Source organism: Mastomys coucha, unplaced genomic scaffold (genome assembly GCF_008632895.1).
Source record: "Mastomys coucha isolate ucsf_1 unplaced genomic scaffold, UCSF_Mcou_1 pScaffold4, whole genome shotgun sequence".
Taxonomy (NCBI): Eukaryota; Metazoa; Chordata; class Mammalia; order Rodentia; family Muridae; genus Mastomys; species Mastomys coucha.
This window is the reverse complement of record NW_022196910.1, coordinates 32,826,820-32,839,156: the sequence shown is the minus strand read 5'-3', so window position 1 is coordinate 32,839,156 and position 12,337 is coordinate 32,826,820. Positions and strand designations below refer to the sequence as shown.

Below are 12,337 nucleotides of genomic sequence, written 5' to 3'. Positions count from 1 at the left end.
AAGCCAGTAAGGAACATCTCTCCATGGCCTCTGCATCAGTTCGTGCTTCCTGCCCTGCTTGAGTTCGAGTCTTGACTTCCTTTGGTGATCAACAGCAATGTGGAAGTGTAAGCTGAATAAACCCTTTCTTCCCCAATTTGTTTCTTGATCATGATGTTTTGTGCAGGAACAGAAACCCTGACTAAGACACCAAGCAAAAGGATCCAAGAAGCAAACTGGTATGGCCATTTTAATAACTGACAAAATTGACTGCACAGCAAAACTAATCAGAAGACATAGGGAAAGACACTACATAACATCAAAAGAAAAGTCCACCAAGGACATTTCAATTCTTAACATCAATGCACCAAACACAAGGGCACTAAAGTCAATAAAAGAAACACTGTGACAGCTTAAATCACACACGAGTAACCCAGTCGCAACAATAGACAGGTCAGGCAGACAAAAGCCAAAGAGAGAAATGCTGGTGCTACCTTAAGTTATAATCTAAATGGACCCAACATGTTTATAGAACATTTCATCCAAACACATGCAAAAATTTTCTTCTTCTTAGCACCTCATTGAAGTTTCTGACCACACACTTAGACATAAAGCAAGTCTCAATAGATATAAAAAATTGAAACAACACCCTACACCTTACCGGACCACCAGGATTTGAAGCTGGATGTTAACTATAGAAACAACATGAAGCTTACAGACTCATGGACATTCATTATTAAATGAAAAATGGGTCAAGTCAGAAATTAGAAATTAAAGTATTTTAAGAAATAAATAGAAATAAATATGCAACATACACAAACTTATAGAATGAAGCCTGTTCTGAGGCAAATTTTTTTTTTTGTGTGTGTGTGTGTATGAGTGTATATATGCACTTATACTATTCATAATAACTTAACAGCACACCTGAAAGCTCTAGAACAAGAAGTCACCCCAAAAGGAGTAGATAGCAAAAAATAATCAAACTCAGGACTAAAATCAACAAACAGAAACAGAAACAAAACTAGTACAAAGCATCGATGAAACAATAAGTTAGTTCTTTGAGAAGGTCATTAAGATTGACCGACTTTTATCCAAATTAACAAAATTAGAAATGAAAAGGGATATGTAACAGCAGACACTGAGGAAATACAGAGAATCATAAGAATATACTTTAAAAACCTATATATCCCAAATTGAAAAATCTAAAAGAAATAGATAATTAGATTCATACCACTTATCCTATAAAGAAACTGAAAGACAAAACCCACATGATCATCTCATTAGGTACAGAAAAGACCTTTCATGAAATTCAACATGTCTTTATAATAAAATTTCCTGGAGAGATTAGGGACACAGTAGACACACCTAGAAATTATAAAAGCAGTTTACAGCAAGCTCATAGCCATTATCAACTTAAATGGAGAGAAACTCAAAGGTATTTGACTAAAATCAGGAACCAGACAAGGCTATCCATTCTCTATATCTATTCAATATAGAACATAAAGTCTTAGCTAGAGCATTGAGACAACTGATAGAGATCAAGGAGATAAACATTGAAAAGGAAGAATTCATTAGCACGGAGAAAGGCTTTCTGAACAGAATACCATTAGCTCAGGCACTGAGATCAACCATTAATAAATGGGACCTCATAAAACTGAAAAACTTCTGTAGGGCAAAGGAGACTGTCACTCAGACAAAGCAGTTACCTATAGAACTGGAAATGATTTTTACCAACTCCACATCTGGTGGAGGACTAGTATCCAAAATATATAACATACTCAAGAAGCTATATATCAAGCCAAACAATCCAATTTAAAATGGGGTACAATCCAAACAGAGAATTGTCAGTAGAGGAAGTTCAAATGACTGAGAAGCACTTAAAGAAATATTCAATAAGTATAGTCGTCAGGGAAATGCAAATCAAAACTACTTTGGGATTTATCTTACATCCATCAGAATGGCCAAGATCAATAAAACACATGACAGCAGATGCTGGTCAAGATGTGGAGTAAGATGAACACTCATCTATTGCTTGTGGGAGTGAAAACTCAGACAGCTACTGTGGCTCCTCAGCATTATGGTTCCTCAGGAAGATGGGAATCGACTTATCTCAGGATCTAGCTATACCACTCTTGAGAATATATTAAGAAAATGCATCATCCTTCATTTCCTAAACTATGTTGCTCTAGTCATAATAATCAGAAACTCGAAGCAATATATATGCCTCTCAATAAAAGAATGGATAAAGGAAATGTAGTAGTACATTTACGCAGGAACTATTACTTAGCTGTTTAAAAATCGATGTCATGAAATTCTCAGGTTAAATGTATGGAACTTGGAAAAAAAAATCCTAGTGAGATAACCTGGACCCGGAATGACAAAGGTGGTATGTGTTTTCTTATATGTGGATATTATCTATTAAGTTTATGACAACTGTGATAACTAAACTAAAATCTGTAAAAACACAGAAGTTAGGTATAGATTATGGGACTAGTGGGATAGATAGATCTCCCTAGGAAAGGGAAATAAATAGATGCTGTGGATGGATGGGGAGAAGGGCTATAATGGGAAGATTAAGTGGGGCGGGATGAGAAGGGCAAGGGAAGGAATACAGGGACAGACAGCTGATATTAAATACCATCTGACAATATGAAACATAATCCAGCTGAATCCAAAATTATATGGTTATGTGAGGGCAATCTAAATTGAATAATGGGAGATTCAAAGCCCCAACTGAACATCTCATTGCATGAGATAAAGCTTCAAGTACCAGGATGGGGTTACATCTAATTGGGTTACTGGCCAAAGGGAATCCCTAAATAACCCAGGGTGTTGCCAAGACTATTGTCCTCCATAAACTGACATCAAAGCCCATTGCAGAAACAAGACCTACAGGACCGATTGAATGTGAGAAGTTGAGTTGGTGCCTACATAAAGCCCTCACCCCTAAATGTTAGTGTCTTCCATTCACGAAGACACACTTCATACATAAATACCAACCCACCCACTAACCCTCTGATCTACAGTGGTGCCCTGCTTGCATGATACACTACTGCAAAGGTGGCCCATAAGGCTTATGGCAGTAACCAACCAACTTCTGATTTGACTTAAGGTACACTCTGGGAGATGGCACCCATACCTAATACTTCTGGACTGACCAAGGGCCTGAGACTCAACAGCTGGTGACTTCAGGTAAAACAAAATACTACTGTTCTAAAAGGGAAGGAAAGAAGAAGAAGAAGAAGAAGAAGAGAGAGAGAGAGAGAGAGAGAGAGAGAGAGAGAGAGAGAGAGAGAGACAGAGAGAGACAGAGAGAGACAGAGACAGAGAGACAGAGAGAGAGACAGAGACAGAGACACAGACAGAGACACAGACAGAGACACAGACAGAGAGACAGAGAGAGACAGAGACACAGACACAGAGACAGAGACAGAAATAGAGAGAAAACAATTTAGCAGTAAAGTGATTCCTAGTGACTTTGTGCTGTACTCGTAGATTAGTGCTTTGTTCAGCCATCAATAGAGAAGTTTCCTCCTGGGTTATGAGACCAATGATAGAGATCTATACCCAGACATTATGCAGAGAATGAGAGACCTTGGAACACTCAGAATTATGATGGATGTCTCTATAAAATCCCTCCCTCAGGACTCAGGGAACCTTGAGAAGTGAAAGAGTGTAAGGGCCAGAGGAGATGGAAGACACCAAGAAAATAAGGACCCATAAACCAACAGAGTCTATACATATATGAACTCACAGAGACCAGGGCTGCCTGCACAGGGCCTGCATGGGTCTGTACTAGATGGGGTCCTAAAGCTAAAAGGAGAAGTGGACATAAGCCTTCAATAAGTAACCCAGGAGCAATCTTCAAGTGATAGCCCCTTGCAAGTGAAAATTTACTTCCTTCCAAGGAAGTCTCACTGGGGAAATAAAGTATTCTTAGGTGTTGGCTGAAAGCCCAGCTGTGTAGATGGTCAACAGAAAATGAACACAATCATCAGTGGTTCCCTGTCTCTCAGTGGCATACCAGGGCTCTTTCTGTTTTTAAAGTTTTATATTATTGCTTTTATTTTATTTATATACAATATATGTGATATCAATCTAATCTATTTATCTATCAACTATTTATCTACTATCTATCTATCTATCATCTATCTATCTATCTATCTATGTATCTATCTATCTATCTATCTATCTATCTATCTATCTATCTATCTATAATTTAGTGTTTTTATAGAACTCCTGAGTGTGGGAACTAGTGGGTCTATTTCTTAGACTTTCTTTTGGGCTCTTTTCCAACCTTTTGTTTGTTTTGCAGAATTCCTATGTGTTAGTTTTTTGTTTTATCTTATTATATTATATATGTTATAATATATATTATTATCCCTTAGAAATCTATTTTCTAGTGAGAGACAAAAAGGATGTGGATCCAGATGGAAGGAGAGGTGTCAAGGAACTGGGTAGAGTAGCGGGAACCTTAATCAGGATATATCATGTGAGGAAAAAGAACCAACTTTCAATAAAAGAAAAACAAGGGAGGGTATTCCAAGGGACAAAATGATAAATCTTTATTAACCTTGTTGTTATGGATTGCATATTTTGCTACTAATCCATGTTGAAATCTACAACCCATGCTGATAGCATTAGGAAATAGAATTTTTGGAAATAATAATTAGGAAAATATATTTATGTCTTGAAAAATGGAGCCTTATGGATGTGATTAGTGCCCTTATAAAAGAGGAAGACATGATCCATGAATCAGAGGGAAGAGCTTCATATAACACTGATTCTGCTGAAACTGTCACCAGGTCTTCCTAGCATCTAGAATTGTGTGGGAGAAGTTTCTGTTATTTATGAACTGCCTATTTAACAACAGTTTGTTACAGAAGCATTTGTTAATGCCCCTGAAGAGTATCATTGAACCTTCCTGAGTAGTGGCCACTTACTGAAACACTATTGATTAAGTGACTTTTTAAAAAAAATTTTTATTGGTTATTTTGTTTATTTACATTTCAAATGTTATCACCTTTCCCAGTTTCCCCTCCAAAAACCTATTATACCATCCATTCTCCCCAAGTCTCCATGAAGGTGCTCCTTCACCCACTTATCCACTCCCAACCCACCACCATTAGCATTCCCCTACACTGGGCATCAAGCCTTCACAGGACCAAGGGCCTACCCTTCCATTGATGCCTGACAAAGCCATCCTCTGCTACTTATGCAGCCGTAGTCATGGGTCCCTCCATGTGTATTCTTTGGTTGGTAGTTTAATCCCTGGGAGCTCTGGTGTGTCTGGTTGGTTGATATTGTTGTTCTTCCTATAAGATTACAAACCCCTTCAGCTCCTTCAGTCCTTCCCCTAACTCCTCCATTGGGGTGTCCATGCTACCATTTTAGTTGTGTTTTTTTTTTAAGATTTATTTATTTATTTTATGTGTATGAGTACATTGTAGCTGTACAGATGGCCGTGAGCCATCATGTGGCTGCTGAGAATTGAACTCAGGATGGCCCTGCTCATTCTGCCCCGCTTGCTCTGGCCCCACTCTGGCATGATACTCTGTAGCTATCTTCAGATGCACCAGAAGAGGGCATCAGATTTCATTACTGGTGTGAGCCACCATGTGGTTGCTGGGATCCGAACTCAGGACCTTTAGAAAAGCAGTCAGTGCTCTTACCCACTGAGCCATCTTGCCAGCCCACCATTTTAGTTTTTTAAGATTTCCATTTTAAGCTGTGCTTCCTGTGGTATAATACCACAAGGGTCATGCTACTCACCTCCCATGTATGTTCCTTAAGCATCAGGTTGGTGGTATTTCTTATTTACTTTTATATGTGATGTTAGTCACTTGTTGATACACAAAATACCTGATAGAAGCAACTTAAGGGAAAGTGGGGGCTCTTCTGACTTATACAAGGAATACAGCCCATCATGTCAGGGAAGGCATGATGGCAGGAACAAGAAACAGTTGGTCACGTTGCATCATAGGAGACAGAGAATGATGAACTCTTTCATTAAACTTGCTTTTTCATTTTTATTCATTCTGAGGTTCCAGCCCAGGGTCAGGGAGCATCCATATGAAGGGCGGGTCTTCCTACCTTCAGTAATCCACTCTGTGTAACTTCTCACATCCATTCCCAGAGATTTGTTTCTGTGTTGATTTTAAATCTCAGTATGTTGGTGATTGAGATTAACCATCACATACACCTACTAACAGTATTCAATACAGTTTCCTGAACATGAAGTAGACTTACTAGTTGGATTGATTTCACATCACACCATACCTCTGGGATGTTTACTACTGATATTTTCCTATACACTGTGTTAGGGTTGATGTTTCCATGAAAATCTGTTTGTCAGCCTTGAATGAGACCAATCACCCAGTCATTTTAAACAGTGCTTTTCCAAAGCTGCATCATAGTTGTTTCGAGTGATCACTGTTTATTAATCAACACATGAAGGAGCAGATGAACTTTTACTTGCTTTAAAAGCAGTCAGCAGGACGTGGAGCACATGGGTGCTTTCCATCTGCTTCTTGATCTCGTTCGTAATTCCAAGCATCCTCCCTGCGAATGATGCTTCCATTGGAGCATCTGGTGGTAGGCAGAGGAATGCATCACTCTCTGGTTTATGTTTCCATATTAGTTGCTAAAAACAAAAAAGATAAAAATAGGAAGATTGCGTGTATAAATAAAGAACTAGTATGTTTTTCTCCACTGTTGGTTCTCATCACTTCCTAATAGAGTTAACGATGAAACATATGCTACTAGGCTCAACTTTGTCCTCGAAGCCAAGTTTTTCTTTTCTTTCTTTCTTTTTTAAAGTCAATGTTTAAATTGACACTTTGATGTAAACTACCTCCCGTGGCAATAAGTACCATCTTTCAGCCCAGCACCCACGATGCACCTAAGTGTGTGCCAACACTATTTGTGGGATTAACCGTAAGTGGAGAAACCCTGCTTTATTTTTCTTCAATCTGTTTGAGTTTTTCCAGACTGTTTTTGTGCACTAAACAATCTTGGTATTCAGAGTAGAACTGGAGAACAGTCCCAGCGGTATATGTAGTTCAACTCTGGGCAAAACAAGCATTCTTATGTCTTCTCTATCTGGATATGGAAAAAAATAGATATAGACTGAAATAGGAAGTCAAGATTCATTTGTGATCAGTCTACACACTAGGACTCAGAGGTTTTGGTATTCCTATGCGAAAGCTGTGTTTTAGAGAAAACAGCATTGTACTGACAAAAAAGGGTTCAATGTGTACTGTTCTTGTGCATAGAAAGGAAGTAACAAAAGCAACTGGTCTTTTTGTGTTATCACCAGGAGGAGGGGATCTGGAATGTGGGAGAAATCTTAAACAGCCACACTAAGTAGAATCAGGTTGGCTCTTTCACACTCTTAGCTGAGCTGGGGCAGCATGATGGAGCATGTTCACAGAGAGTCAGAGTGAGTGGGGATCCTCCAGAATGAGGTCATTTATTTATTTGCTGTGCATGGAGCTTTTTACTCTGCTGATGAATAGAAAAGTCACCTTGCTCTTTGGACTGAAGCCTGTCAGTAGGGCCTGTTTTAACTGGCTCATCAGCACAATCGCTCCTGACAGGAAGTGTTAGGACAATGAATATAATTGAAGCTGAGGGGTGAGGGAGGCAGGGTAGCATCCTGCAATTTGGAATACAGCCGGAATACTGCAGCTCACACTTCCTTTCAGGGATAGGAATGTATCGTATCACTGCACAGAGATGCTTCATCTTACCTGAAGGCCCCTTCTCCCCAGTCATCCTCTGAGGCTCCTTACATTCTTCCCATGGTTTCAGTTTATTCCAGAAATCTACAGCTAGATATAAGAGTACCGATGTTTAAGGAAAGTTTTGTATAAAAGAATTCCCGTTGTTCATAAAACTAGATTTATATAGACTATGTGGAGAAAGAACAGAACAGATGAGATAGCAAGGCTATTGTATGATAAGGGGGTTAAAGGGTTTTAAAATTTTAAAGTGAATCACTTGAGAACTGGAGATCGACCATCCTGCTTGAACAGTGTGTGTTTCTAGGGCAGGTGTCGTGCGAAGGACCAGTGCAGGAAATGAATGAAGTTGTCTTTTAATGTTTTTTATCTCACCGGAATCTTAGGGAGCCTGCAGCAAAGTGATTTCTGAGCCAACGGATGACAAGAGGAACTTGTTCCTTTCTCTGGAAAATATGATGATTAAAAACAGATTTCAGCTGGGTTTTGAGGGCTTTTTTTTCCTCTACTGGACAAAAAAGCTGCCAAGAAATATGGATATACATTAGCCTCCCACCTGTACCACATCCCAATCAGTCACAGGTCTTCCATGATTCACATTCAGAAAATGGAGCCTCAAAGAGAAATCATCCTCTCATGTGAAATATTACACTCTACAGAAGAATCAAGAAAAGACTATCCCTATTGTTTTTGATAATCAGAAGCTACACAAATATTATCCTAGGAAACAAAAAATCTCACTTTCAAAGGGAACCAGCATAAAATGACAAAGATTAATGATGGCGATGTAAATTAGGAAAAAATATAGCTGTTAATGAGTAGTTTTGAATATACCCCATTTTTCAGCACTTATAAAATGGAGCATAGGCCTGCCCTCCAGCAATACTAATGATGTAGAGAACTAAATATGTGTTTATATGTAAAATATAAATGTGAATTTCCTTACTATCTTTTCTTCCTTCTACCCTCCCTGTCCCCCTCTTTCTCCTTCCTAAGTTCTCATAGAGCCCAGGCTGACTTAGAACCTATTAGATAGTAGTGTAGGAGGTTGAAATACTGATGCTCCTGCCTCTATCTTTGAGTGCTAGAATTACAGACTAACAGTTATGTGCCATCATACCCTATTTATGTAGGGAAGTGGGTCTAATTCAGGACCTCATGTATGGTATGGTATGGTATGGTATGGTGGGTACCATACTAACTGAAATATAGCCATCTTGAGCTCAAATTTTGAATTTATTTTTATACATAATCATGTAAAAGTTTAAATATGTAGGTTACTTTATTTGTTAAGTACAGTTGTATTTTTTATTTAGAACATAAACTTAAACAATAATAAGTATCACTACTTAAATAAAAATCAATTAAATATTACTAAATAACTTTATAATTATAAAACAATGGTAAGAATAAGAATCCCACACTTTATTACTAGATCTACGAACACACAAAAAAAAATTAAAAACACTCCTCAGTTGTTGTGTATTTCAGTTGAGAAGACTATACCAAATTTGTGAGTACCAACAGACTCATAAAAGGGAACATATAAAAGAGCAAGGCTCCTGGGGACCTTAGCAGCATAATATTGCTGAAGGTGCTGAAAAAGCAGTTACTATGGAAGGAAAAACTACCTCAGCTGTTGGGTGACTTCATGAAGAGAATCTCTTGTAGTCCAATGTACAGGATCCAAAGATTTGCAATGAACTTGGGCTTGCTTCCAGTAGTTACAGCAATCCAAGCAAATTCAATCTGTTGGACAGGGAACAGAGCCAAAGACGTCCATAGGCATCAGGCTACACTAAAGTCAAGAGGCTGAGGAAACTGTGGTTTGAAATTATATACAGCAGAACCTCTTCAAGGAGTGAGACGGCCAGGTAACAGAACTCAGCCTTCATAGGAAAGCCTGTCAAGTCTCTGCAGGCCAGCCTGTTAGGGATCCAGCCAAGTGGGCTTGGGTGGAGAGCAAAGCGTTACATTCAAATTGAAATGGAGAGAACAAAGCAGATGCCTGGATATATACATACACCCAGCTAATGCAACTTAGTGTGAGAGAGGAATGTTATGATCAAGCGGGCTTACACTGGAGTGTCAAGAAGCATGTTTAGTCCCAGCACACTCCACTTGTAAATGGTTTGGCCATGTTTACAGCATGATAGAAATTGTTTCTAGTCTGGGTTAGGGATTAATCTTTGCATATGGAAAGAGCATTAGAGGTTATAGGTGAGTAGCTCTCAGGTAGGCAGAGTTGAGCAATATTCTAATGTTGTTATGATAGGGCAAATTTTTTTACATGCACATATGGAATTTCTGAGGGCTTGTTTGTTTAATCCATAGATCAAATATATGGATGAAGTTTAATTTAACTTCTTCTGTGATGACAGTTTGATCTAATATTGATGGGAAATTTTCTCATGAAATCATTATATGTTTTGTTATAGATTTTGAATGGAAGGGTATCTAAGGCTAATTTTAGCTAAATAATACATCTCAAGATCACCACAATTCTTGAAATTGTGGTGATCAGTGCTTCTTCTGTGATTATTAACCAGAAATCTCAGTACCAAGAGTGAGACACCTCTCTATAACTTACTAGGTAAGGAGGCCCCAGAGACTCCTTCAACAGTCCAGGTCATTGCTCCTGCTCTTGGATGCCCATCATAACTAAAAAGCAAGATGCAGTTTCTGAAGACCACAGTCTTCAGATACGGGACCCAGAGAAATCAAGCTGATTATGAATCGGGAGAGTCCATCTTCTGGCTACTGTTCATTGGGCCATCTATGTAAGCTGCTTGGAGAGAAGACATAGATGGTCTTACACTGTTGTGGGCCATACATGCTACAACACCAAATTCCAATTTCGTGAGAGGAAACGAATATATAATATCATCAACAAAGTAAAAAGCCCACTGGCTGTGGAGGCCATACGTCCTAGCAGGTAGCTTGCTATTATTGTTTGTGGTAATGGACACATTGCCAATCTGCTTTCCAAATGTTTATAGTTATAGCTACAGATTAGTTCTGCTGCTCATCTTAGTCAGAGATGCTTCATTTAGAAAAAGATTTATTTATTTATTGTATATGGGTACACACCAGAAGAGGACCCCATTACAGACGGTTGTGAGTCACCATGTGGTTGCTGGGAATTGAACTCAGGACCTCTGGAAGAGCAGTCTTACCCACCAAGTCATCTCTCCAGCCCCAGAGTTGCTTTCCTTTCCAGTGGGCAGCTATTCATTCAGAGACTTATAAGCTGAGAAGTGCTCATCCTCAGAAGTTACATCACCTTCACCATGGCTCAGGGAACATTGGGGAAAATGGGCACATAAGGAAAATAAGAGGTAAATGTCTGGGAGGGAAGTCAAGAAATGCTGTTTCCTAGACATGACATGAACTCCCAGCAGCTGAAGAAAACCCTGTACAATGAGGTCCCAGAAACCCTTGCAGCAACACAGGCCATTGCTATTGCTCTTGGATGCCCACCATAACTAGATAGTAAGATCGAAGGATTTAAGGGAATACAGTTCTTGAGAACCCCCCAGGAAGAGCTTTGGCAGCTGTACGTGTTACTAGGACTTGTTTTAAACGTTTGGTTGAATACAAATAAGTTGTCCTTATTGTGACCTTTTCATTACCTAGCCATTACCTTATGTTCTTGCCCACCTCCTGTGCCCACCACAATGTTAGCTTCATAAGCATGTGCTTGTGATCATATCCCCACCAATTATTATGCTGTTTCTCACTGACTTTTGCGGTGTGTGAGTGTGTGGGCATACGAGAATGCACATGAGCATTCATGTACCTGTGTTTGTGTTTCTGGATGTGCATGTATAAGCCAATGTTTAACTTTGAATGTATTCTTCTATCCCTATCCACCTTGTTTACTTACTTACTTACTTACTTAACTTATTTTGAGACAAAGTCTTGCACCAAGACTAGCTGGGCAAATATCCTCCCTTCCATCCCCCAGAGCAAAGACTACATGCCCAGCACATCATACCAATCTTCTTACGTAGGTCCTAGAGATCCTAACACGTGTCCTTATGCTTGGGCTGTGAAATGTTTTACTGAGTGAGCCATCTCCAAGTCTCACTTACTGGCTTTTAAAATCCTAAATCATCAATGTTGTCTGAGGTCTTTGCTTTATTTATTTATTTATTTATTTATTTTGCTCACCACCACCCCCATCTTGTGGCTCTTACATTCTTTCTGTCACTTCTTCTATGATGTTCTTCAAGTCTTGAAGGAGGTTGTCTTAGAAGGAGACACCATAATCAAGGCACCTTATGAATGAACATATTTAATTGGGGTTGCTTACAGTTTCAGGGGGTTAGTCCATGCCTATTATGATGGGAAATGTAGTGACAGGCAGACAAGGTACTGGAGAAGTAGTTGAAAGCTCGCAGCTGATCTGATATTCCTGGCAGACAGAGAGAAAGAGACTGCGCCTGCTGGGAGCTTTTGAAACCTCAAAACCCACGCCTCAGTGACACCCTCCTCCAATAAGGCCACACCTTCCCCAACATGTTAGGTTACATTCCTCTCATAAAGCTACACCTCTCCAAAATGCCACACCTTCTAATATGTCTCAGATTCATCAACTTTGGACCCAGAATGAA

The 12,337-nt window shown here is 39.2% G+C and overlaps 1 long non-coding RNA gene across 1 annotated transcript; it reads right to left on the bottom strand.

Moving 5' to 3' along the window:
• Positions 1 to 5,994: 5,994 nt before the first annotated feature.
• On the bottom strand, positions 5,995 to 7,804 carry LOC116076324. The gene is made up of 2 exons (XR_004112901.1): positions 7,731 to 7,804; positions 5,995 to 6,622 (listed from the first exon to the last, which is right to left on the bottom strand). It is a non-coding gene; the product is annotated as an uncharacterized LOC116076324 (long non-coding RNA).
• Between the last annotated feature and the right edge of the window lie 4,533 nt (positions 7,805 to 12,337).